Below are 26,580 nucleotides of genomic sequence, written 5' to 3'. Positions count from 1 at the left end.
ACCAATGAAATAATCCCAACTTGTAAGCAATTGCCCACTTTTCTGGAAGATGAGGCAGGTGCCATAGTGAATAGTACTTGGAAGAGCTACATATGTCTCCTGAGCCACTGAGTATCTCTGAGCTATTGTGTGAATTTTTATATTTCCTGTTTCATGTGTTAGTGGTTAGTTAATTTTTCTGTCTACATGGCTGATCCTGTGTGTGATTCTTATGGATGCAAACAATGAGTGTGTTCATCTTCATGTATTAATGACTGGAAGGCCCTTCATAAAAATTGTCTGCAAGGGTATTTGTGTTATTTGCCATACACACAGATTTATTTCAGTGATTTTACCAAGGACTTGCATAGTATATCTTGTGCACAGTGAAGAAACCAGAAGTTGTGCACGCCCTAACGCTGACAAGCCCAACCCCTTTGATTTTCTGTCTGTTCTCTTGGGGGTCCTAAATGCTGGTTCCACACAGCCTCCTTACTTTGGTCTTTCTTCCAAAAAAACTTCTGATTCTATGCCATTTCTGTATTTCTTTAAAATATTTTGTCTCACTTGCAATCAATCAATCAAAAGCCTTTATTGGCATATATCAGATTATAAACAAACAAATAAACAGCTACAGAAATAATAAAACAGTCATATGCAGCTATACATTGGACAATTGATCCTTGATTACCAGACTCAAGAATAAAGCAACCCTTTCAGTTATTTCAGATGACAAATCGTTCAGAAGATAGCAAACCTTTACAACATCTGAGCAGCCTGTCATATTGAACAGAATTGGATCTAGAAACCTAAGGCGTATAGTATCATATAGGGGACAATAAAGAAGAATATGGGACAATGAGTCAACTTGTTTTAAATTACGTATACGTAGTCTTAATGAAAGTGGGATTTTTTATATCTACCGTAGGTAACTGCTGATGGGATTGTATTGCATCTAGCAAGGGGAAATGCTCTATGCAATTTTGGAACATGGAGAGTTGATAAATAAGAAGGCAGATGACCAATAATTGGGGAAATTCCAAAATTCAGAGGGGAGCAAGATTTGTTCACAGCACTCAGTTTTTGTAATTCATTATCTAAAATTCTGTGTTTAATTACATAGTATGCATTTGTAAGAGAAAGCATGTAAAGAGAATCCATAGACAACCCTAAGATGATTATTTTCCTCTCTATGCAGGAAATCCATTTGGATGAGGAGGATTCAGACAGCATTTGATATAAATAGCTCCCACAGTTGGCAGAATATTTGATTGATATAAGCCATGTTCTAGTTTCTAACATATTGAGGCCTGTTTCTAGACAAAGAGTAGCGTATGAGACACAGCATGGTAGGCCCATAATTTTCCTAGCAAATTTGGACTCAGCTTTTTTGATATCAAAGGCACTAATCCAAGTCGGAATACCATACAATAACTGCAGGATTACTTTGACCTTATAGGTTTTTAAAGCCGCTGGAACAAACTGGTTGCCTCTATTAAAGAAAAATCAGGAAATGGCTGATGCAGTAATGACTGCTAAGTTAACTGCAGATTTACAGTGACATGATCAGGACATATTGTAACTAAAACGGAGACCTAGGTATTTAAAATTCCTGACCTGTTCTATTTCTTTCCCATCGAATAGCCATTTGTGGATTTTACAAGACTTTTTCACTTTCCCCCTCCTCTGTAATTCTGCCTGGCTCACAGAAAGGATGCAAAATTGCAGGTTTCTGCAAGTTATCTGGCATTAAAAAAAAAAAAAAAGAATCCCTGTGCCACAGTAGTAGTTTTCTTGGTTGACTGCTACCTCAGAGACAATTGAGCTTTTTAAAAAATAAAAGGATTGTTATCCAAAGAACATGTAAAGAAAGCTCCTCTTCCTGGAGCTGTCAAAATTCCTGCCCCTATACTCTCTCAGCCTTCCTGGGAATTCTAAATGTGAATGTCTACCTTCTTGCTATAATACTGCTTAGTTTCTAGAAGTGCCTAATGTGACTGCTGTGCAGTTCTCCCTGCCTTCCTTGGGGTGCCAAATGCCTCTACTGGCATAAAATTGAATCTATAATAATAATCTTTGTATGGTGGTGGCCAAATGGAGCTCTCCCATTGGCTTACGGATGCATTCCATGCACTTGACAAATAATTGGCAAATCATGGCTCACTCAGCATCTCTGGCCTCCCATTGACTGACTCCCCTGCCTTTGCCTACTGCAGGCCCAGGAATGTTGAACAAACTACTAAAACAGTCTTACCTCGGAGACAGACACATCTCCAACTCTTCTCTGTGTCCTCTTTGTCAACCAGCTTCATGAAATGCGTCACCAACAACAGACATCTGCTGCCCATCAATAGCCACACAGACGACCTCCTAGCACACAAAGCTTCCAAAGGCTGCAGAAATAGCCAGGGATGCCACCACCATAATGTGACTAGGCGGCAAGGCCTGGCCTCACTGGGAACACTTCCTTTGAGGCCATGGCTGTTGCCTCATTCTCTCTCCCTCCTCCTCTTAGCCTCACCCCTAGCCAGAGGCTATTCCTATACAACCAACTTCTGTCAGTAAAGGGAGAGGCCTCAGGTGAATAGAATGGCATACCAAAGCAGTCCACCCTCCAAAGCAGTCTTTTTCTTCAGGGTAGGGAGAGAGATCTGTTGTCTGGAGTTCAATTGAGATCACAGGAGATATTCAGGCTCCAACTGGAGGTTGGCCTCCCTAGGCCTGGCAGTTTCCTCTGGGTGACTTGATGCCACCTAGCTGGCATAACTTAACTAGGCCTGACTGCTTGCTCCTGTTCAGCAGCAGCCCCCTTAGGACAGCCAGTGTAACTTAGCAGTTGCCAAGTCCAGGTTGGAAAATTCCTGGAGATTTGAGGGGTGGAGCCTGGAGAGGGTAGGGTTTGAGGAGCAGTGGGACCTCAGACAGGTACAATAGCATAGACTCCACCCTCCAAACCAGCCATTTGCTCCTGGGAACCACTGTTGCCAATCTCTAGGTAAGAACTGGAGATCACTCAAAATTACAACTGCTCTCCAGATGGCAGAGATCAGCTCCCCTGGAGGTGGGGGGGGGAGAATGAATGCCTTCACTTGGGTGGGTGGGTAGACAGCAAGGGGGGGTCACTTGTCCAGAGCCTCCTTCTAGAGCCCATTGTATTTTCATTCACAACAGGCCTTATTCCTAGTTACCTATAAAACTAGGGGTGGCTGAACACCATTTGGCTCACATTCTAATCACTAGTTATCATCAGAGATCTGATTTATTAAAGGACTGTTTGCTTGTTCATGTATGTTTGGTATGAACAGGAAAATCATCATTGCATCCCACCTATAGGAATACAGGAAGGTTTTCAGCAGGGAAGAACAGAGGCCCATGCTAACTTCTTGGTGTGTCTCTGCAGGGCAGGAACTCAGCAGCAAGTTTAGAAGGCAGCTTCTTTTTAGCAATTGCTTGAATCCTACAAGCTAATTTGGGGATTGCCTCACCTTCGAGACAGCCAGAACCAGTGTATTTGAGTTCCATACATGTTTGCCATGAAATTCACAGCATTCTATATAAAACTGGACCCTTTCTTCATCTAATTGAAATTGACAGAAAAGTTTCCTTGAGAGAGAACTATAATCCCTGAGAATTTCATCCTGAATGGATAGAAAAGAAAGATACTCTAAATAGAAATGTTATGGATATTTCATAAGCTACAAAGCTGGCAACTGTTCTATCTGTCTGAAATTTTACAGGAGGATCCGTTGAGTGAGTTGCAAAATTTTCCAAAAACTTACCAATTCCAACTAGATGGAAAATAAAGAAATTATATCCTGTCTGCATTTGTTTCCCATTGAAGAAAATGGAAATAAAAGCATAGGGGGGAAATCACTCCCAAATGTAGGTATTAAATATTTGTCTTTGAAGAAAATTTTGTGGTTTGTGAAGGCCTGGCTGCAGATATAGGGTATAGAGAGATATACAGATATAGACGGATTATCTCTTGCCAAGACCACTTGAATGCAAAATAAATTTATTTGGTTTGATTTATATCCTGCCCTTCCCTGCAAGCGGGCTCAAGGCAGGTCACAACAGGTCATTTCACAACAAAACAATATTAAAACCAATTCAGAATAAGATGGCAGAATGGTTTGTGGTAGTCCAGAATGCCTCCTTTGTGGGTGCTGGTTAGATGATCAATGAGGCATCCAAGTCACCACAAGATGCTATGCAGATCTCTTTAGCACCATAGGTCATTAAGTAGGGCAGGTGCCATATGGCAATGCCAAATAAATATCAGCCCTGAAGGAATGCTTTAGTGACTTCCCAGTCTGTCACACCAAATGTTCTGGGTTCTTCTTGCTAATCTGGCCACAAAGCCCATCTGAGAAAAGCAGATAACCAAACAATTTAGTCAGTTTATTGTGGGAAACACTATTGCAATTTCAAGATATTCAAACTGCTCTTTATGGAAACAATGTACTTTATTACCTAGAAAAAGTAGAAAATATAACATCTAAAATTTTAACAATAAAGGATTGTTTAGGCTGATGCTGTTCATTTTCTCTTGGCTGTGTAATATTACTAAGTGAGCACAGAGACATTAGGTGTTTTTGGAGTATTCGCTTTAATTATAAATATACAGGTAAACAGGGCTTTTTCTGAGCAGGAATGCACAGGAATGCCATTCTGTCTGGCTTGTCATCAGGGGATTTGGCCTAATATGCAAATGAGTTCCTTCTGGGCTTTTTCTACAAAAAAACCCTGCAGGTAAAGAACAGGTGGAGGCAAAGTGGTATTTCTCCAGGGGAGGAAACCCACTACCCCACATCAGATATTACAGAAAGAGAGATCCTGTGTTCCTCAGCTGTTTCAGCAAAGCTTCAGGAGTATCTGACTGTTTCTTTCTGGATTTCCCATAATTTATAGCTTCAGTTTCTTTATTCTGGAATGAAACATACTCCGTAAGGTGATAATATGTTATTTAAATTAAGAATCTTATAGACTTCAGGAAGACATGACAGAATGTACACTCACTTCCTAGGAGGTCTATTCATGGGAACCATGTGGCGAACAAATCACTGTGTAGACTGCATGCACATCCAGTCAGGAATCAGGATTGAACAACATAAATGCAAAACATATCCTGTAAGACCTGTATTTTTTGCTAGTTTTCAAAATGTAGTTTGGCCACTATTAAATGGCAGTAATTATCTAGCACAGAGGTTCCCAAACTTGTTTGACCTAACGCCCCCTTTTCAGAAAAAAAGTTACACAGCACCCCCCTGGAAATTTATCTTCAAGAAGTGGACTAAAAGATGCAGTGACATATTTGTACACAGAGTAAACAAAGATGTTGTAAAGAAGACACTTTGAAGCTTGAAATTCTAAAATTATTTTATAAAATCAATTATAGTAACATTCTCATACACAGAGAATTTTTGAAATTTTTGATAATTATTATCCACCCTCCCCTTGTCAGCTCCAACTAATGCAATGGGAAGCTGCCTCGCCCAGCCGCTTCCAACCTGAAAGCAGCGGGCAGTGGTAAAATGGGGTGCTCTTCGTAGGCTTCCTTGGAAGTCTCTGACAAGCACAGGCAATGTTTGCCCTGTGAAGAAAAGTGGCGGCATGGCAGCACTGCCTGGGGCTCTTGGCTTGCTTGCTGGCGCAATCATGCCACAAGGGAAGGGGAAGTAAGGGGGTGCCCAGCAGTGCCTCCCTGGCAGGGTGGCATCCTAGACAGTTGCCTACCCACCTACTCCCATGCGCTGGTTCAGCAGAAGACACTCTGACTGACTTCCTACTCATCTTACACCGCTCTCAAGCTTCTCTTAGTGGGGCTTCCCTCTGATTTCACACTATCTGCCCTGGGGCTGCAGCTAGCTTCAGCTTTTTCGCACTGCAAACAGAAACCTCTAAAAACCAGTTTGTTTGTGGTGCAAAAAAGTGGATGTTAGCTGCAGCCCCAGGCTGCAGTGTGAAATCAGAGGGAAGCCCCTCTGAGAAGAGGAACTTGAGAGTGGCGTAATGCGAGTGGGAAATCGGTCTTTGTGTCTGGGGCATTGCAGTTGGCTGAAATCAACAGAAGAAATCACCTGGTAACCAGAGGACTGTAAAAAGCTCGATGATCTGCAGAAAACCTTGTGAGGAGCAAGCTACAGGCTGAAACTCTTTAGAGAAGTTTGTGTAATTGCCTCAGTGCTTCCACTGTCCTGACTTGAACTGTATTGCTGAGAGAGAACTGCAAGCAACCTTGAGAAGCTGCTAGCTATAGCAAGTATTGGCTAGGATAGACTAGTAAGGTTTTTTGTTTCTGTCTTTGTCTGTACACCTCTATTTTTTATTCTGTCTTGTAGATAAACTGCATCCTTCTTATATTTTAATTGGAAGGAGTTCTGGTCCTCATTGCTAGTCTAATTGAGTGAATTCGCACTAAGTAGCAGACAAAAAGGATCCCTCTATTTTTATTAATTAGAATTCTCTAAATTAGAAATTCTGGACCCCTCCCAGAAATGTGATGTTTTGACACCTCCCACTCTCTTCTCTTCTTCCTTTATACTTCCACCGCCCCCTTATTTTTATTTACCACCCTCCAATTGCACCCAAGGCTATTACTGCCCCCCTGGATTGTTACAGTGCCCCCCAGGGGGCAATATCGCCCACTTTGGGAAACACTGATCTAGCAAGCCAAGGCACCAACCCATTTTCAGAAAGAGATACATATTGTCTTATTTGTTTTGTGTATCTGAATGAAATTAAGATAATTAAATGAACCCTCAGATCCTGCGGAATGTTTCTGCTAACAGAATGGTTTTACATCCTTACCTCCCCTGTCTTGCTGCAGCCACAAATGCCCCACCAAATGCTGCTGTAGGGGCCAAATGATCTCAGGAATAGCATGTGAGGAGCTGGAGGTCTGCTATGGAGAGAAGGAATCAGTGAAGATGAATCCCTTCATGTTTGATCATAGATTATTTCAGGGCTTTTTTTGAGCAGGAACACACAGGAACGCAGTTCCGGCTGGCTTGGCACCAGGGGGTGTAGCCTAATATGTAAATAAGATCATACTGGGCCTTTTCTACAAAAAAGCCCTATGCCAAACAATGGTGATGTCAGGGGGTATGGCTTAATATGAAAATGAGTTCCTGCTGGGCTTTTTCTACAAAGAAGGCCCTGCATTATTCTTTGCATAATCTAACTGAAAGGGATCAATGTAACCTAATGGTAGAACTGAACATTGGATAAACTCAGAATTGGATGAACTTAGATGCCCAAGCAACATTCTTTCCTTTCCATTATTTTCCTGACAGACAACTCAGAGCTAATGTGACAGGATGCATCAGAATCATTAGATTCTGCACAAAGCTGTCCCAGTTTAGCCTTTCCTTTTATCACTTAATTTCTACAATGAAAGGAGCTGAAGCTGTCTTTATATCATTTTAGGTACCCTAGAAATCAGGGCTCTGGACTCCACAGGGCAGAGCTTTCCTGCAATGACTCAGTATTGACAGTAAAGCACTTTGCATGTACTCTAGTTTATGTTCATTTTATTATTGGGTTATTTGTTTTTATTATTGGATAAGCACTAATCTAAATAGAAGGACCTAGTCAAATTTAGCAGTGACTGACTCTGCTGAGACTTGCTTTCTGTGATTAGTTACAGGAGCAGATTGGCCATTAAGGCCAATGGGAAGAATTTCAGAGGGCCAATGGCCTGGGGTGACTGTTTTGATTAAACTTGAAACAGTTTATTCCCTTTTCACCTTTTCTTTGCCTGAGATGTCTATGCATTCTGGTGGTCAAGATACTGGCCTCAAACAGATTGTCAGTGATAGAGGAAGTAGATGATTAGGGCTGATGTTATGACATCTGAAAGAGGTCATTGCATCCCTGTGATTGACGACATATTATGGAACTGTAGTGCTTTCTTTTGCTTTCCTATTTAAGCAGATTATGTATGTGGCCTGTAGTTCTGTATGGTGCTTAGTACACAGTTAGTGCTAAATACATGGTAAGAATTATTATAGCTGCTTGTTGCCTAAAGGAGTTGTTCAGAGTTCTCTCAGAATACACTGTGGCTTGATGCTGTTCTTGCCTCCTCAGCATCTTTCCTGCTCCCTGGCAAAGGAGAGCCACTGCTTCTAAATGAAGATTTCCTGAAAGTCTCAGTCTCTAACTTTTCCCTTCCCATAAACTGTGACATGTAGAGAAGAATGGCTATAGAGGGAATGACACATAGGAGATGTTCTTAGGTTCTGCCTTCATTATTCCTTCAGACATTGCCCAGTGGCACCATGGTCCTGAATGAATCCTGGCTCTAGCTGTCCTCCTGAAGCTTACTTCCCTAGCCCTTCCAAGTGTGGCCGGGTCTGGTATTTTTCTGAGGAGCCAGAGAGCTCCAGTTAGTTTCTCAGGGCTCCCTCTTCCTCGGACCTTCACAGCCGGCTTTGCAGCCGCTCAGGACTGGCAGGGGCATGCCAGAGCGCAGGATGAGGAGTGCAGCAGCAGGGGGAGAGCTTGGAGCAGTCGCAAAACGCGTCGCGCGCGCTAGTGGAATCCCCGGGCGCCGCCGCTGCCACCACCGCCTGTGAGGAGAAGAGCGGCTCCTTTTGCCCGCTGAAGTGACTTAGCAACAGCTGCAGCAGCGGCGGCGGCGGCAGCAGCGCGCCCTCTCGCCTTCAGCCAGTCACCGCGGCAGCGGCCAAGGCAGCAGCTTTACTTCTGAGGCGCGCTTTCCTCAGTCGCCGGGTCAGGTAAGGAAAGGAACTTCCCGTTTTCTCCTTCGCGCCTCCTGTTCAAGAGGGATTTCTTTTCCGAGTCGTGTGTGTGTTTCTCCTCAACGGCGCGCTTTCTCCAAAGCCCTGATAAAGCCTCTCCTCTCCTGTTGCGGGTGGCTTTGCCGCAGGTTTCTTCTGGCAGGTGCTGCCGCCGCCGCGGTGGCTGGCTTTTGTCATAAGGTGACCTTGAGGTGCTCCGCGGGATTTCGGGCTGGGGGCTGGGATTGGCCTTTCCGGGGCAGCGTGACTGGCGCTGGTGGCGCCTTAAGGTGAAGGACACCGGGGAGGGGCGGGGGGCGAGACTTTTTTTTCCAATTCAAATGTCTTAAGGATGGGGAAGCGGGCAGGAAGCTTTGGACCAGACAGGGAGCACGTCCCAAGCTCTGTGCCCGCAGCCAGCAGCTCTGAGAAGACCTTGACTGCAATTCTGAGCTTGTTCATTAGTCCTACTGGGGACTTGCTTCCGAATAAACGGGATAAGCCTGAAAATGGATGTCCAGCCCTTTGGATAAGCAGTTTGACTCATGCCACCAAAGAGTTTGTATACCTGCATATGTGTGCGCGCTAAAGAATGTGTGTGCTCCAGTACATCAGAACATGTTGCACTAGGAGAAATAAGGACCATGTCAAGTCTTTGGGTGACATGAATCTTCTGCCATTTTTGTTAATGAGGGCTTTTTTTGGGGGGGGGGCAGCGGGCAATGAACTTCTCATTGTGCCCGTGTCTTGGATATACAGAGCTGTAGCCAGTTCAAGGCTACTGTTAATTTTACAAACATTAGATGAGCACTAAGTGTCCTGGATATGGATAACTGTAAGAATCCATGACATATAATTTCCATATGGTAACATGCAACCCCACCCCCCAGCCTACAGCATCCTTTTGACTGTTATTTTAAGATTTACTGTGAGTGTGGCAAATAAAGTCTTTTAAGAGACTAACCTTGAACAGTGGAGTATGCAGTTTATAAATGCATAATTTTTTTACACATGTCCCATCTCTTGCTTGCTCGGTCAAGAACAAAGTAAAACTTTGTCATGGAAACATAACATACTGTTCGTTATTTCATAGCACAGTTGTATGCAATAAACAAAGAATATAAAAGTGGCTACTGATGTATCAAACCAATGCCTGTGTATTACTAAGCAGTTCATTTTCACAATAAATAAAACTGAAGGAATGCTGCAGGTATGGCGTAGTGCATAGCATGCTAGGCTTGGACTAGGAAAACACTGATTCAGAATTCAGTAGGTGACTCTGCATCTGTCATTCTTTCTCTCACAACCAGGCCTCATCTTGGGCAGGAGTTCACAGGAGCAGAGCTCCAGAACCTCTAACTTTTATTGTGCTCTTTCTTTCCTACCCCCTCCCCCCCAAAAAAACACCTTGTTTCTGAGCTCCATTGTTCAAACACCCTGTGAGAATTTTGCTGACATCTAAGAGTTGACAAACTTTCTAATATTTTTCCCCACAAAAAAAGGGAAAACAACCAAAACATATAAAGCAAACAGATAGAAATCTTCATCATGCCACTGTGGCCACATAGAATAAAGTAATTTAAAAGGTATGATGGGAGTAAGGTTTTATTATGACAATTGTAATTCAGGAAGCATTTAAGGTAGATGCTGAATTGATGTAATTTAGTACATCTTCCAGTGATGTCAAGGGTGTGTGACATATGCAAATGAGTTGTGCTAATGAGCTCTGGCACCTCTTTTTCTACAAAATGACCCCTCTCACAAACAACCTCACAGGGTTCTTATGAAGATAAAATAGCACTGCTCTTGGTGGGGCTTCTTTCCTGGAATATATTTGGGATACAAGAGTTATAAATAACTTTCAAATTGTGCTGTTGCCTCACCTTAACACATAAACTGATAGCCATATTTCAAGTTGGAAAGTTTCTCTTCAGTCCTGCACTGCTTCATTGCTGCCCAATGCCCAACCCAGGTTCAAAATAAAAGCAATAATCTCACTCATAAGTAAAAATACTTTAATGTATGTACAAACATTCAGGTGTTTCCTTCCCCCCTCTTTTATAGACATTGTTCCTTTTGTACTGGTGTTTATTTCTGACCCCCACTAACCTATGAAGAGATGACTTATCAGTAAGGAGTTTCAGCAGTGCCACTTCTATTGAATGTGTAGGACATTTTGTTTGCGAAACAAGTAGATTACATTTAACAAATGTAGTATTTCTTTCTTAATACAGCATTTAATTGTTCAGTATTTACGTATATACAGCAGTATAGACCACAGTCACTAATAATTTATCTGAACATGTTTGTAAAACTATTTTGTAGAGCACAATTTTATTTCTTGTGCAGGAAAGATATCTTCAGTAGTTCAGGTCTGCATAGTTTCAGAAAACTGGGAGACGAGCAAGCCATTCCACAAGCTGGGAGCCACAATGGAGAAAGCACATGTACGGGCAGTTGTTGATTTTGCCCATTTGCAAGTTGGTGCCTACAGAAGCCCCTGAAGAGTTGTGCAAAGTTGTCATGGTGAAGCAGAAAGAGAGAGAGAGAGAGAGAGAGAGAGAGATGGTCCTGCAGATATGAGGGGCCAAAGCCCTGAAGGGCTTTGTATGTGATAGCCAATACTTTAAAGTTAGCCCAGTAACAGATTGCTGGCTAGTGGACCATCTGTACAATGGGAGTAATATAAATGCTGCATCTACTGCCTGTTAATAGCTGAGCCATGGCATTCGGCACCAGTTGGAGTTTCTGAGTTAATTTTGAGAGATCAATGTGCATTATGTTTATTTGTTTGTTTATGTTTGTTTATGTTTAAGGCAGACTCAGGGCGGCTTACATCAAAGTCATAGTGTGCTATGATCACAGGCATAAAACAATAAAACCACTTAAATGTATAAATTAAAACACATAGATTAAAACAAATAAAGCTTGGTGCTAACACATTAGATGTTCTACATAGTTCCAGGATGGCGGTTATTCCCGAATTCTCCTACGGTAGGTTGAAAGCCTGCCGGAAGAGGACGGTCTTCTGAGCGAAGTCCCACAAGGCCCTAACCTCTTCCAGCAGTTGATTACACCATTCTGGTAGTCTAGGCTCAATCTTATTGTGGCATGGATCCAAGTGGCCAGGTCAGCTGTAAGGAGCCATTTTATGGACTAGACTAAGCCAGCAGCTCACTTTCCAGTAACAAAACTGGATCCAGTATGACCCCAAGGCTTTTAACTGAGTCAATAAAGGGTCAGTTGAACATCACCAAAAAGGAGAACAATGTCCTTCAAGTCCTCCTTCCTTCCCAACCAGCTCATGCTAGTAGTGATCTGGGAGCGGGTATACTATTGGTGGATGCTTTCCTTTTCTCTTGCAAGAATATAACTGTAAGCATTGGCCCACCCACCTTATAGCCAGAGGTGGAATGCTAACAGGAGCTCCTTTGCATATTATGGCACACATCCCTGATGCAGCCAATCCTTCAAGAGCTTACAAGGCTCTTTTTTGTAAGCTCTTGGAGGATTGGCTATATCAGGGGTGCGTGGCCTAATATGCAAAGGAGCTCCTGCTAGAAATCCACCCCTGCTTATAGCCCCCTTCTATATTACATGTTGAAGACAGCTGAGGTCAGTGACAAGGAAGAAGTATGAACTGATCTCTGTCTATCAATCCCTAATTACATAGAAACACAGCTATACAGTGAAGCGTTGCACTGACTTGTGGATCACAGGTAGAGCTGTTCTTATCACTGCCTTCCTATACATGAGAGAGAGAAATGTGTTAGTCATACAGCTGTTTGTTACGCAGCTTGCCATGGTGCAGAAACTAAGGCAAACAAGAGAGTTGGCATCCTTGCAGCTGGACAGCTGGAAGCCTGCTGTTCACTGTAGCGACTGGTCATGCTGTAGATCCAGCAGATGGATGATTTAGTGTTCAATGTCCTGTGAATGGCCCTGTGAAGGGAGTCTATTCTGGCCTCTATATCAGTGGAGACCTGCCTGCTAAGAACTCAGAGAGATGTAAGGGCTCTGTAGTAGCAGAAAAAAGATATGCACATGGTTCTTTGGCAGGTTCCACAATTCTTTCCTCTGTCTTGGGGGTATCCTCCATTTTGAGATATCACTGTTGGTTGCAATGGTATAACCACTGAGCCAGTGCTTGCCCATCAGGACCAATTGAAGGGGGGGGCACCAGAGCCATTTGCCCTGGGTCTCAAGGTCAAACAGTGTCTCAAAATTACCACTTTTTACATTTGACAAGTATTGAAAATTGGTTTTATATGTATAATAGGTCATCATTTTTTTATTATGGCTAAGGGCCTCACTCTTTTATTATGACTGTGGATCCTCTGGACCTCACAGAAGGTCTGTTCTTAGTAGGGAGCTGCATTGAAATTGTGTCTGCACTGTCTGCTGGGACTGCTCCTGGAAGGCAACAGGCTCTGGTTAGCAGATAATAATAATAATAAATAATAAAATTTTATTTGTATCCCGCCCTCCTTGCCTAGGCAGGCTCAGGGCGGCTAACAGCATTTCATAAAACATACAATGATAATTTGTTTGGTTAGCAATAGCACAGATTAGAGAGGAATGCCTGATAGTCATCCAGGACTGCAGTTGTGTTCCTTGTATATTCAACTTGCATGGTTAGGGGGCTATGTCAGCATGGCATCATAACAGAGTGCTAATGTAAAACTCTCCTTTGTGCACTGTTATACTTACTCATAGCGACAGTTAAGGGGGGGAGGGTTGTGAAGGTAATGCAAAGAGTAAGTGCATGTGGGTGCATAGGAAAACCATTACAGCAGTCACAGTTTGAGGTACAGACTTCATTTCCTTGCATATTTGTGTAGGATGCATTGTCCACATTCTCCCAGTTAGATGACTGCAAGTTCCCCTTCGATGCCTGTGTGAGAGGTAGATAACCTTCAGTGGATCTGAGCAGAGAAGTGTTAACAATATGCTTACAATAGTATATGTTACACTTTACTGTTTGTGCACAATGTTCCTCCCATGATATTCTTACCAATAATCCCCCCCATGCTGAGTATGCACAGTAGGAAGCCAGAGAAATATTGTGCCATGCTGCACACTGTATGTCCTGACTCAGATTTACATAGTGCATAGTTCATAGAATGGCTTTGACTGCAGACTTAGTATCCTATGCCTTGCCCAGATTTGGGGGGTGGTAGCTGAAGGCAGAAAGGGACTGTTTCATTACTGTATTGTTTTATATGGTTTTGTTGTTTATTTCATTATTGGGTCTGTGTACCTTCATGCTTTTCCATCCTAACTAGATAACATCAGGGGATTGTAGCACTGTCCTAGGATGTATTCCCAGTTTTCAGAAAGACAGACTACAGAGGTTCCTCTTTTTGAAGCAATGAAAGCCACTCATTTTTAACACTATGGTCCATGGGAAAACTAGTAAGAATGGTTCCAAAACACACAGTAACACAACTGTGTGCAGTGGGCAGTTTGACACTGTAGCCATTTAGCTTGAAGGACAGTAGCACAAGGAAAAGGCAAACTGACAAGGTGAAGACATTTGGTGGCACAAGGAGGGCAAGGCATCAGGCCAAGCAAGCAGCAGCAGGACCTTGAGGGTGATGTGCTTGAACAAGGGATAACGTTTGGAGAGTGCTTGCAAGCGGGGTGGTGGTGCAGAAAGCAAAGGAAAAATTTGCACAACAGGGCATTGGGAGGAGAGTAGCAGACACCCTTCAGGACTGGAATACCTGACATGTATGTAACCCTACTACTACAGCTTGCAAGTCAGTGAAGGAAACCCAGAGCCTCTCTGTTCTCTCTCCCATAAGCACAACTTATTCTCTTATTAGGAAAATACTAGTTTTCTTGTAAAAACGGAATCAGTACTGTGAGAGACAAGATTGTAGCAACAAAAGAAAGAACAAAATACAAGAAAACCAGTGTTTATATTGTTTTTATAATAATTACACTACTTACATAACACCTCATTTCATAATTGTTGTAATTAATAATGAAAGAATTGCACAAGTCTGATTTTCATTATCCATGAGTTCAATGGGAATTTTAAAAGCTAGGCCAGGGTTTTCAGTGGCATGATGCTATGCAGGTAATATTTGGAGACACTGAGGATGCCAATTAAACCTTGCTCTCCACACATTTGTACAGGGATTGGGGTTATACCAGCCCAGTACTGGTTTCATTCCAGTTCAGGTTGGAGCCATCATGTCACCACCTAAGCCTGACAGGTCTGTGATTTTTATTATAAAGTTGATTAATCACTGAAAACTCAGGGTTTTTTTTTTTTGAGCAGGAACGCACAGGAACGCATTTCCGGCTGGCTTTGTGTTGGTGTGTGTGTGTCCTAATATGCAAATGAGTTCCTGCTGGGCTTTTTCTACAAAATAGCCCTGTGTGGAACAATAGTGATGTCAGGGGGTGTGGCCTGATATGCAAATGAGTTCTGGCTGGACTTTTCCCCCCACCAAAAAGGCCCTGTGAAAACTGAAATTCAAATTTTGTTATCAGAGGTTGGTTCCAAAATACAGAATTTGACTCAGAATTTAAATTAGATAATGAAGTATGAAATCTTCCTGCTTTTGCTAGATTTCATGTATTTATGCAACTGACATAAAATGTACTCAATTCTGTTACAGGTCTCATATCAGATACTGATGACCAAAGTTCCCTCTAAGCTGTGGAGTCTTGTGAGCAAAATTTTTACTTTGTGAGCTACTGGCATTAAAGTTGTGAGCTACTGGCATTAAAGTTGTGAGCTGCTGCATAAATTAGTTTGCTCTAGGGCCATTTTTCCTGAGCTGAGACAAAAAAGTGTCAGCTGGAGGCTAAAAAATTGTGAGCTAGCTCACACTAACTCAGCTTAGAGGGAACACTGCTGATGACTGCTACTGAATCTAGCTGTCACATACAGATCATAGAATCATAGAGTTGGAAGGGACCTCTAGGGTAATCTAGTCTAACCCCCTGCACAATGCAGGAAACTCACAAAACACCACCCCCTAAATTCACAGGATCTTCATTGCTGTCAGATGGCCATCTAGCCTCTGTTTAAAAACCTCCAAGGATGGAGAGCCCACCACCTCCCGAGGAAGCCTGTTCCACTGAGGAATCACTCTAGCAGTCAGAAAGTTCTTCCTAATGTTGAGCCGGAAACTCTTTTGATTGAATTTCAACCCATTGGTTCTATCTTCCGGGGTCACAGAAAACAATTCCACACCATCCTCTAGATGACAGCCCTTCAAGTATTTGAAGATGGTGATCATATCACTTCTCAGCTGCCTCCTCTCCAGGCTAAAATCCCCAGCTCCTTCAACCTTTCCTCATAGGATTTGGTTTCCAGACCTCTCACCATCTTTGTCGCCGTCCTCTGAACCCGTTCCAGCTTATTTATATCATTCTTAAAATGTGGTGCCCAAAACTGAACACAATACTCCAGGTGAAGTCTTACCAGAGTAGAGTAAAGCAATACCATCACATCACGTGATCTGGACACTATACTTCTGTTGATGCAGCCCAAAATTGCATTTGCCTTTTTAGCCACTGCATCACACTGTTGACTCATGTTCAGCGTATGATCCATAAGACCCCTAGATCCTTTTCACACATACTACTGCTAAGACAAGTCTCCCCCATCCTATAACAATGCATTGGATTTTCCTACCTAAATGCAGAACTTTACATTTATCCCGTTAAAACTCATTTTATTGATTTTAGCCCAGTTTTCCAGCCTGTCAAGGTCATCCTGTATCCTGTTTCTGTCTTCTTCTGTGTTTGCAACCCCTTCCAATTTAGTATCATCTGCAAATTTATTAAGCATTCCCTCTATTCCTTCATCCAAATCATTTACAAAGATGTTGAACAAAACAGGTCCCAGGACAGATCCTTGAGGCACTCCACTTGTCACTCCTCTCCAAGAGGACGAGGAAACATTCACAAGCACTCTTTGGGTGTGATCTATCAACCAGTTACAGATCCACCTAATGGTAACAGGATCCAAACCACATTTTAGCAACTTGTCAACAAGGACAGTATGCGGAACCTTATCAAAAGCCTTACTGAAATCAAGATAAATGATGTCTACAGAATTCCACTGATCCAGCAAGTTAGTCACTTTTTCAAAAAAAGAGATCAGGTTAGTCTGACATGACTTGTTCTTAGTAATCATATCTATTCTTTCTAAATGTTCCAGGACCAACTGTTTGATGATTTGTTCTAAAACTTTTCCAGGTATAGACGTCAAGCTGACGGGTCGGTAGTTACCCGGATCATCTTTTTTTCCCCTTATTGAAGATGGGGACAACATTCGCCCGCCTCCAATCTTCCGGCACCTCTCCTGTTCTCCAAGAATTCTCAAAAATAATAGCCAAAGGCTCAGAAATTACATCCGGAAGCTCTTTTAGAACCCTTAGATGCAGTTCATCTGGCCCTGAGGACTTAGTTTCATTTAAAGAAACTAGGTATTTATGTACTACCCCTATGCTGATCCTAGGTTGGAACTGCATACCCTCCTTATATGTTCTGTTTTTGCCATGTTGAGCACCATTTCCCTCAGAAGAGAAGACTGAGGAAAAGTAGAAATTGAGCAGTTCCGCCCTCTCTTCGTTACCTGTTACAATTTCACTTTCTTACCCTCACAATGGGCCTACCATGTCTTTGCTCTTTTTCTTACTCTGAACATAAGAAAATAACCCTTTTTTGTTGCTTTTAGCATTTTTGGCCAGCCTAAACTCATACTGAGTTTTAGCTTTCCTAACTTTTTCTCTACAAGCACTGGTGATTTGTTTATATTCATCCTTGGTTATAAGGCCCTCCTGATACATTGGCACTACCCAACGCAGTATCAACACCCGTCTCACCGAACACAAGAGACACTGTCGCTTGTTTCAGCCAGAAAAATCAGCTGTAGCTGAACATGCACTTCAAGAAGGAGACCACGTCATCCACTTTGAAAGAACTGAAGTCCTTTCTACGGTCTCACATTATCATACCCGCCTGAACAGAGAAGTTATTGAGATTTACAAACACCAGCACAATTTTAACAGAAAGGAAGAAGGCATTTTCATCCACCAATCTTGGTACCCAGCTCTGCAAAACACCCTACAGACCATAAATTGCAGAAAGTCACAGAACAATCAGCACAGTCAACAACCATCTTCCTTATCTTCACATCCCTTCCAACCCTCCCAGCAATTAACACAGAACAATGGTCACATTCAACAGCCAGTTTCCTTATCACTACCCTTCCAGGAAACCCCACCAAACAATGGGCACATCCACAAACCAATTGCCCTTTCATCACAGCCCCTCCAGCCTATAAATAGCAGCTCTCCAGCAGCCCTGGCCCCACTCAATGCACAGCAGCAAAGAAGGTCAGAGCGCCTGCTCCGGCTGCAACGCCACTGAGGATGTTCTCCGCAGCTGAGAACGAAATGTCTGGAAGGAAAACTTTCTCCAGTAGAACACGGCACTTGAGCCCGAAAGATTCTACAAACCCTAATGATGTTACCAGCCGTGAAAACCTGAAATCTTTGATTTAGTAGATTATTTCTTATATAATGGTGAGAAAAAAAACATCCAACTTTTTCTTTCCATAGTACATATAAGCATGCCAGCCGAATTTATTTCCATGACTTTCCAACGTTAAAAGTTTTTTATTGAACAGCGTCACCCAATCTTTTTTCCACACTAGACAAACTGCTTCATGATATAATCTTAAATCTAGTAGTTGAAATCCTCCTCTTTCTTTAGCATCTGTTAAAACTTCCATTTTAATCCTTGTTTTTTTTCCGGCCCATACAAATTCTGAAATCTTTCTTTGCCATTTATTAAATTGTTTACTGTCTTTCACAATCGGAATAGTTTGAAACAAATACATTATTCTTGGCAAAATGTTCATCTTAATTGCAGCTATTCTACCAAGCAATGACAAATTCAGCTTGTTCCATTTTATCATATCTTGTCCATTTTATGCCATAACTTTTCATAATTGTTTTTAAACAGATCAATATTCTTCATTGTTATTTCCACGCCCAAATATTTTACTTTAGGGGTAACTTCACATCCCGTTAATCTCTTCAATTCCTTTTGTTTACTTACTTGCATATTTTTACACAAAATTTTTGACTTTTATTAACACAAAGTCCTGCCAATTCTCCAAAATCTTGTATTTTGGCTAACAACAAAGGTGTTGCTTGCATAGCATTTTTATTTATAAACATTATATCATCTGCAAATGCTCTATATTTATAGGAAAATCCTTTAATTCTCGTTCCTTCAATTTCTTCATCATCTTGTATTTGCATCAATAAGATTTCAAGAGTCATTATAAACAACAATGGCGAAAGCGGTCAACCTTGCCTTGTACCTTTGCTGATTATAATTTCTTCTGTAAGATCTGCATTTATACATAAACTTGCACGTTGCTCAGTTTAAATTGCTTCCGGGGTTGGAATGTGGCGAGCTGAGTTGCTTTCCCTAATGGGGGCAGGCTGGCACTTCTGTTCATGGTAGTAAAAGGCAAATTAATACCTTCTGCCTACATTTCTCAGCTAGAGAATTGCCCAAGATATGCACAGATACATTGAGGAGACTTACCTTGGCTGAAAGGGAGTCCCGAGGGGGGGGGGGGCTCCTTTGAGGCTTTGAAGGATCTCCAGAGAGAAGTTGCATATTCATCGTCTGCAGAAGTTTCCAGAGTCATTAATTTGAAATAAGCTCGACAGGATCCAGATCTTCTTTTACAATTTTAAACATCTAATCTACAAAGGACTAGTGTTGATTTGGATAAACTATGGAAAAAAGGTACTGATTGCTATCTTTTCACTCCGGGACTAATTAAAGTTAAACAAAACATAAGTGGGAGTTGGAAATACTGAAATCCTGAAAGGAGAAGAAGATAAGGGGCTAAATTTGAACTTTGTAAACTTAAAAGACAGTGTTAAAAGAAGAAAGGAATTTATTGTTTAGTCTATCTGTGGTTGAGGAGGCAGCCCCATTGTCACAGATCTTCAGCGTTCACAGTCAACAGAGGAAATACGTCAGATATTGTGAGATTTCTCTACCAGTGTAACGAGATTTGAAGGCAAGAAAAGCAGGAAGTATTGGAGGAAGAAGAAGGAAGTCAACGAAGTAAACGGCCTTCTCTAGGATTATAATACCAGAGAGAAACATCGGTGGCCATTGTTGTTGGGAGGACTAAGTTTTAACATCGTTTTTAAAGAAGAAGAAGATATTGGATATATATCCCGCTCTTCACTCCGAAGAGTCTCAGAGCGGCTCACAATCTTCTTTACCTTCCTCCCCCACAACAGACACCCTGTGAGGTGGGTGGGGCTGGAGAGGGCTCTCACAGCAGCTGCCCTTTCAAGGACAACCTCTGACAGAGCTATGGCTGACCCAAGGCCATGCTAGCAGGTGCAAGTGGAGGAGTGGGGAATCAAACCCGGTTCTCCCAGGTAAGAGTCCGCACACTTAACCACTACACCAAACTGGCTCTCCAGTGATTGGGACATTAAAAATTGTGGAGTTAACAGATTTGGTAATTAAAAAATTACTATTGTTGGATAGTAGATAACAAGATTTGAACTGGTAAAAGGGAAAAAAGAATTTTTTTTAAGTAAAGCAAAAGTTGTGACCGCCATTTGGGAGAAATAAAAACTTTAAACATTAATATCTGAGCCTGGGAGGCTCAGAGGACAGCGAAATTGGGTGCATTGGAAAGGGCAAGCTTCACTTTATCAAACCTGATGGTTCAAATTTAATTTGGTGAGATAAGAATTTTTGATCTTTTTTTACATGTCAGACTCGAAACAAACTCGTGCTAGGTCTGCTTCAGTAGAGAAAATGCAAGCCCAATTAGAATGGAAGCCAGGATAATGAAGGGGGTGAAAGAAATGATAACTGCCTCTAAAAAAGAAATAAGAAAGGATATTGAGGACTCAAAAAAAGAATTAAAAAAAGAAATAGAGAATCTCAGAAATGACACTGTGGTAATAACAAAGAAAGTACAAGAAGTGGAAGAGAGAGTGAAAACACATGACTCCACCTTGATAAAATTACAAGAAAAAGTGACAATTCATGACTGTAAACTGATGGAAACTCAGATCCATCTGAGAGGTGTACCGAAAGATGAAGACTCAGACCTGAAAGAATACATAATAAAAATAATTGCAGAATTTTTGGAGGAAGATCCTGAAGGGAATAGAAATATGTATAGAGTAAATTCACTCTATGCAAAAAAGAACAATCTGCCAAGAGATGTGGTCATAAGATTTATGACAAAAGAAATGGTGGGAAAGATCATGAATAAAAACTTTGAAAAGTCATTGATGGTGGGAGGCAGTAGAGTAAGAATTATGAAAGAACTGCCAAGACAAATGCTAACTGACAGAAAGGCATATAAAAAATTGACAGAAAAACTACGTGACAATGGAATGAGGTACAGATGGTTAATACTTGAAGGTTTGAGCTTTGAACTTCAAGAGAAAAGGATTACAATCACAAATACACAGGAACTGCATAGATTTTATGAAGAAAATAAAGAATTTGCACCACAATGGATTATAAATTGATATCTTGGAATGTAAATAGACTAAATTCACCACAAAAAAGAAAGGCAACGTTTCATTGGATAAAAAAACAAAATTGTAATATAATATGTTTACAAGAAGTGCATATTAGACAAAAGGATTATAAATTTCTATGGAATAAACAATTGGGACTAGAATTTTTTACATTGGCTGAACAGAAGAAGAGAGGAGTAGTCTTTTATATTAAACAAGAATTAGACCTGAAATTGGTATTTAAAGATAAAGATGGAAGATATATAGCGGTAGAAATATTTTTGAATGCCAAAAAAAGTTGTTGTTGGGACTTTATGCTCCAAATGGTGCTAAAGACATTTTCTTTAAACATATTACATAACATCTTGATGAAGTGACCTATGAGCAAATTTTATTGACGGCGGACTTTAACGGAACAATTCAGAATACGATAGATAGATCTGGGAAGAAAAAAAATGATAAAGAAGGAAAATTGCCAAAGTCTTTTTTTGAATTGGTGAAACAGGAGTGTTTGGAAGATATATGGAGGAAGTTTAATCCTGAAGTATGGGACTATACCTTCTTTTCAGCTAGTCATAGCTCTTTCTCTAGAATTGACATGTTGTGGGGTACTAAAGATTTGGGACTTATAACAAAGAAAATAGAGATATTACCTAAAATAGGAGCTGATCATAACCCAATAATGTGGATTACAAAACTGTCGAAAAAGTCAAGAAGATGGAGATTAAATGAAGATTTACGACAAAATAAAGAAATAGTGACATCTCTAGAAAATGAAACCAAAGCGTACTTCCAAGTAAATGACAGAGAGGATATAGAATTTCAAACGGTATGGGATGCCTACAAGGTAGTAATGAGAGGATTACTAATAACATTGAATAATAAAAACAAGAGAGCAAAAGATAAACATGTTGGACATTCAAAATGAAATTAAGAAAAAAGGTGAATTAAGGAAAAGGCCAGGAAAAAAGAAAATTATAAGGGAGATTACAATATTTCAAGCACAAATGAGACATCTGTTAAATAAAGAATTGGAATGGAATTTGAAAAAATTAAAACAGAAATCTTTCGAGGGAACGAATAAACCTGGAAAATATTTGGCCTGGCAACTGAAGAAAAAGAGAAAGTAAAATTATTAAAAAAATTGTGGCTGATGGAAGAGAGATGGTAGATCAAGAAGGAATAAAGAGAGAATTTTTAAATATTATGCTAAACTATTTAAAGGTGTTAAAGTAAAGAAGGAAAAGATGGAAGCGTATTTGCAGAAGATTAAAATAGCACCCTTAACTGATTATATGGAAAAAGTTTTGAATGATCCAATTGAAAAAATAGAAATTGAAGTAGCGATTAATGCAATGCAAATTGGAAAGGCACCGGGACCAGATGGATTTACAGATGAAATTGCTGAGCAGATGAAATTGCTGAGCAGACAAGTTAAAACGGATAAAAGGAAGTACTTCTTCACCCAAAGGGTGATTAACATGTGGAATTCACTGCCACAGGAGGTGGTGGCGGCCACAAGCATGGCCACCTTCAAGAGGGGGTTAGATAAAAATATGGAGCAGAGGTCCATCAGTGGCTATTAGCCACAGTGTGTGTGTGTGTGTGTGTGTGTGTGTGTGTATATATATATATATATATATATATATATATATATATATATATATATTTGGCCGCTGTGTGACACAGAATGTTGGACTGGATGGGCCATTGGCCTGATCTAACATGGCTTCTCTTATGTTCTTACAGCAAATTTTTAAAAAACGTTTAAAGAAGAATTAATACCGAAACTTCAAGAATTAAGGAATGTGATAAGAATAAATAAGGAAAATACCAAATACATGGAAGGAAGCAGTAATTTCGTTGATTCCAAAGGAAGATAGAGATGTCACTAATGTAAAGAATTATAGACTAATCTCATTATTAAACAATGATTATAAGATATACACAAGAATCTTAGCAGAACAGCTTAAACAATATCTAATAAACTTTATAAAGGAAGACCAAGCGGGTTTTCTCCCTAAAAGGCAAATAAGAGACAATATTAGAACTGTTGTAAATATTGTAGAATACTATGAAAGACATCCAGAGAAGGAAGTTGCATTATTCTTTGCGGACGCAGAGAAAGCTTTTGATAATTTGAATTGGGACTTTATGTTTGCAGTAATGGAGGAAATAAAGTTGGGGGAAAACTTTATAAGAATGATAAAAACCACACAGAGTTTTCTTAAGGAGAAGCTGCCAGAAGGAGGGGAAGAAGAAAAGCTGAAGATAAGGGGACAGATAAAGGTAGGTTGGTGAGTGGATGGGAAGGAGAGATGGAAGCAGGAAAAGAAGGAAGGCAAAGGCCATATGGGCTTTCGGGGCAGGGAAAGCAGGAATGGTGGGAGAAGAGAAAATGAGATGGCTCTGCAAGTCTTTGCAGGTCCCCTGCTTGTACAACTGAATTTCAAAAATAATATGAAAATGAGATTGCTTAGATGACTGTAACGTCATAAATGCTTCCTATTGCAAAGGATGTTGGTAAGTTATTTAATAATCAAAATGATTTTTCATATTTAAATACACATACAATAAATAAACCTTTATGCAGTAAACATATATAGTTCAGTTGGCTTTTAAAAAAGATTTAAACCTCTGAATTCAAATAACTCCAAAGCAATTATTTACATTATTATTTTTTGCCACTGGTTTAAAAATAGTTTTGTTTTTTCTTCACTGCTGGTGTTCAGAATATTGTTTTAACATTTTAAATGAAGAGTCAAATGCTACTTCACATATTTATTTAAACACAACAAATAAGATTAGATTTTGCAATGAATCTCATTCTCAACATGAATCATATGCATTTTTATCCTAGCACCCACTCATCATTTCAACAGATAGATGTAGAAGAAAAATGGCAAAATGCTTATGATTAGTGATAATACACTTCAGGCTCAATACTATGACTATAAGTAACCCCTTCTTAGACACCCAGGGAAGTGTTGATTGCCATTTTAGGGTCAGGAAACAATTTTCTCCAGGCCAGTTTGGCCAAGGATCCTGAAAGTTTTTTTTGCCATCTTCTGGGCATGGAAAAGAGGTGTGTGTGTGTGTGTGGGGGGGTGGAATTTGTGAATTCTCTGCATTGTGAAGGGGGTTTGACTAGAGGACCCCGAAGGTCCCTTCCAACTCTATGATTCTAAGTACTGACAAAAAAAAATGTTCAAACTTTGACATTGTATTGATGGCATTATCTATAGAATGGCATTTTCACACCTAACAGACTGCATTTTCCAGTTACATTCTTTAGATGATCCTTTCCTTAAAAAAAACTTTTAAAAACTTTAAAACAGTTACATTCTTTAGATGATCCTTTCCTTGTAGTGCCATCTCTTAAAATGGTATGCACTGCATTATCTCAGGCATGGGCATTTTCAGTGGCAAGACCACTGCTTTGGAACAGTGTGACTGTTATTGAGGGCACCATCCCTTGCTGTTGTTTGTTTTTTTTAAGGCACACAAAGGTTTTTATTTCAAAAGGCCTTGTGCAGTCCTTAAGCACCATCCCCATACACAGGTGTGGAAATATTTTATTAGAGGGTAAGCACTGAAGTAATGTCAGAAAACAGACAATATAGGGTCAAAATTCTAAGTACCAAGGACAGCTCCTAAGTAGCCTGCAACTGCTCAGATGCGTTCCGAAGCTTGTTTTGACTTCAAATTTCTGTATCAACTGTATTGGCTGTACTGGCTCTGATTTCACTATGTGAGGTGAGCCTCTTAAAGGAATAGTACCATAGAGAGTTGTTCTTTGTCTTTCTTCAGTAATTTTCTGATGAGTTCACGGGTATCTTTAACAAGGTAGGCTGGGAGTTGTGGAAGATTTGGATACACTACATGGCAATTCCTCAAGGACTTCAGACCATTTCTATATGGCCTTTGTTGCTAGCAGTCATGCAGAGCTCTTGTAAGCAGAGTTATACCCATGTAAGTCCACTGAAGTTAATAGGCGGGTTAGAAGAGTATAACTCTGCTTAGGTTTGCACAGATGACAATAACATTAAGGCAAATATGAGCTATCTCCCAGCAGCAGCTCCCTCTGAAAAGCTACAATCTTGGAATTATTCTTTCAGTGTTTCATCACTCCTTTATTATGATAATCATGCCATGCTCTCAAAAATGATTAGATTGGGTTTCAAGAATTTTAAACTATGACTATTAAATTTGGTATTAACTTTTTATGGCAGTCTTCCTAAAAATAGAATTTATTTGTGGGCCTATCAGTGTCTTTGTCTTCTTTCTTCCTTTTACTCTGGCATACAAATTACAAATCATTGGACACTGCATTAAAATGCATTATTATTTTGTAATAGTTTCATAAAGTTTACTTCTGTAATATTTTGCATGCTTCTTAGCTAGTGCAATTGCATATGATGCTCTAGGTCAAAGTATGATTTCTTGTGTTCATTTCTTTGTCCTTATAGCATTAAAGACTGTTCTGAGTCCTTTCAATGGTGTACACTACAAAATCTAATGAGGTATAGATGTTGGCACATGATCCTTTATGAAATAGTAATGATATGCACTTCATCTGTGAAAGTAACTGAAATTTTATATGGTACAAACTCAGCTAAAATGAGAAAACAGCATGGAAATATTTGAAGAAATAATTCATACATTCAGCTTCTTGATAGGACAGAAGTCCCGTCAAACCTTCTTTGGTGACCTCTGATACATGAAAGGTCATGATGGAATAAATGTTGTTAGTCTTTATGGTGCGAATGGACTTCTGTTATATCCTGCTACAATAGAACACCATGACTACCCATTTGGAGTTTATGTGGATGCAGCCCTTTGAATAGCTAAAATTTAATTGCTTTAAGCTCCTTTGGGAGACAATTGTAGAAAAAATTATATAACAGATAAGGAAACTGACTATCTGTTTGCCAGAAAAGTGGGAATGGTGGGGGAGTTGCCTGCTCTGTCATAAAACAACTGATAGGCTAAAAAAAGTGTCCACGAATGCAGCCCCAGCTGTTGGATCTGTGAAGAAAACTACACTGTAGCACTCTCTTGTCCCTGGGGCTTTCCATGTAGTTAGGGATTAGTGGAGAAGTCTGCTTCTACACACCTTGTGCATGAAATATCTTTGAAGCAACTCTTTCATTACAGTAATCGTTACAGATGTTTTGTCGTTCATGAAGAAAGGGAGGATTGAAGGTTTTTCTCTATTAGCCTTCTAAAAAGGCATTTCAAAAATCGATCTGACAACATAGATAGTAGAAGAGGATATTAAGTGCATCAAGTTAGTGGATTTG

General features: G+C 40.5%; 1 protein-coding gene across 1 annotated transcript in view; it reads left to right on the top strand.

The window, feature by feature from the left end:
• The first annotated feature begins 8,645 nt into the window (after positions 1–8,645).
• ATP2B2 (ATPase plasma membrane Ca2+ transporting 2) overlaps positions 8,646–26,580 on the top strand; it is an 895,196-nt gene continuing 877,261 nt past the window's right edge. The window contains exon 1 of the mRNA XM_060239903.1: positions 8,646–8,717. The gene's annotated coding sequence lies outside the window, so the exon portion shown is untranslated. The remainder of the gene's footprint in view (positions 8,718–26,580) is intronic.

The sequence above is a fragment of the Heteronotia binoei genome, chromosome 5 (genome assembly GCF_032191835.1).
Source record: "Heteronotia binoei isolate CCM8104 ecotype False Entrance Well chromosome 5, APGP_CSIRO_Hbin_v1, whole genome shotgun sequence".
Classification (NCBI taxonomy): domain Eukaryota; kingdom Metazoa; phylum Chordata; class Lepidosauria; order Squamata; family Gekkonidae; genus Heteronotia; species Heteronotia binoei.
Note: the sequence above shows the minus strand (reverse complement) of the source record. Positions and strands in the feature narration are given on the sequence as shown.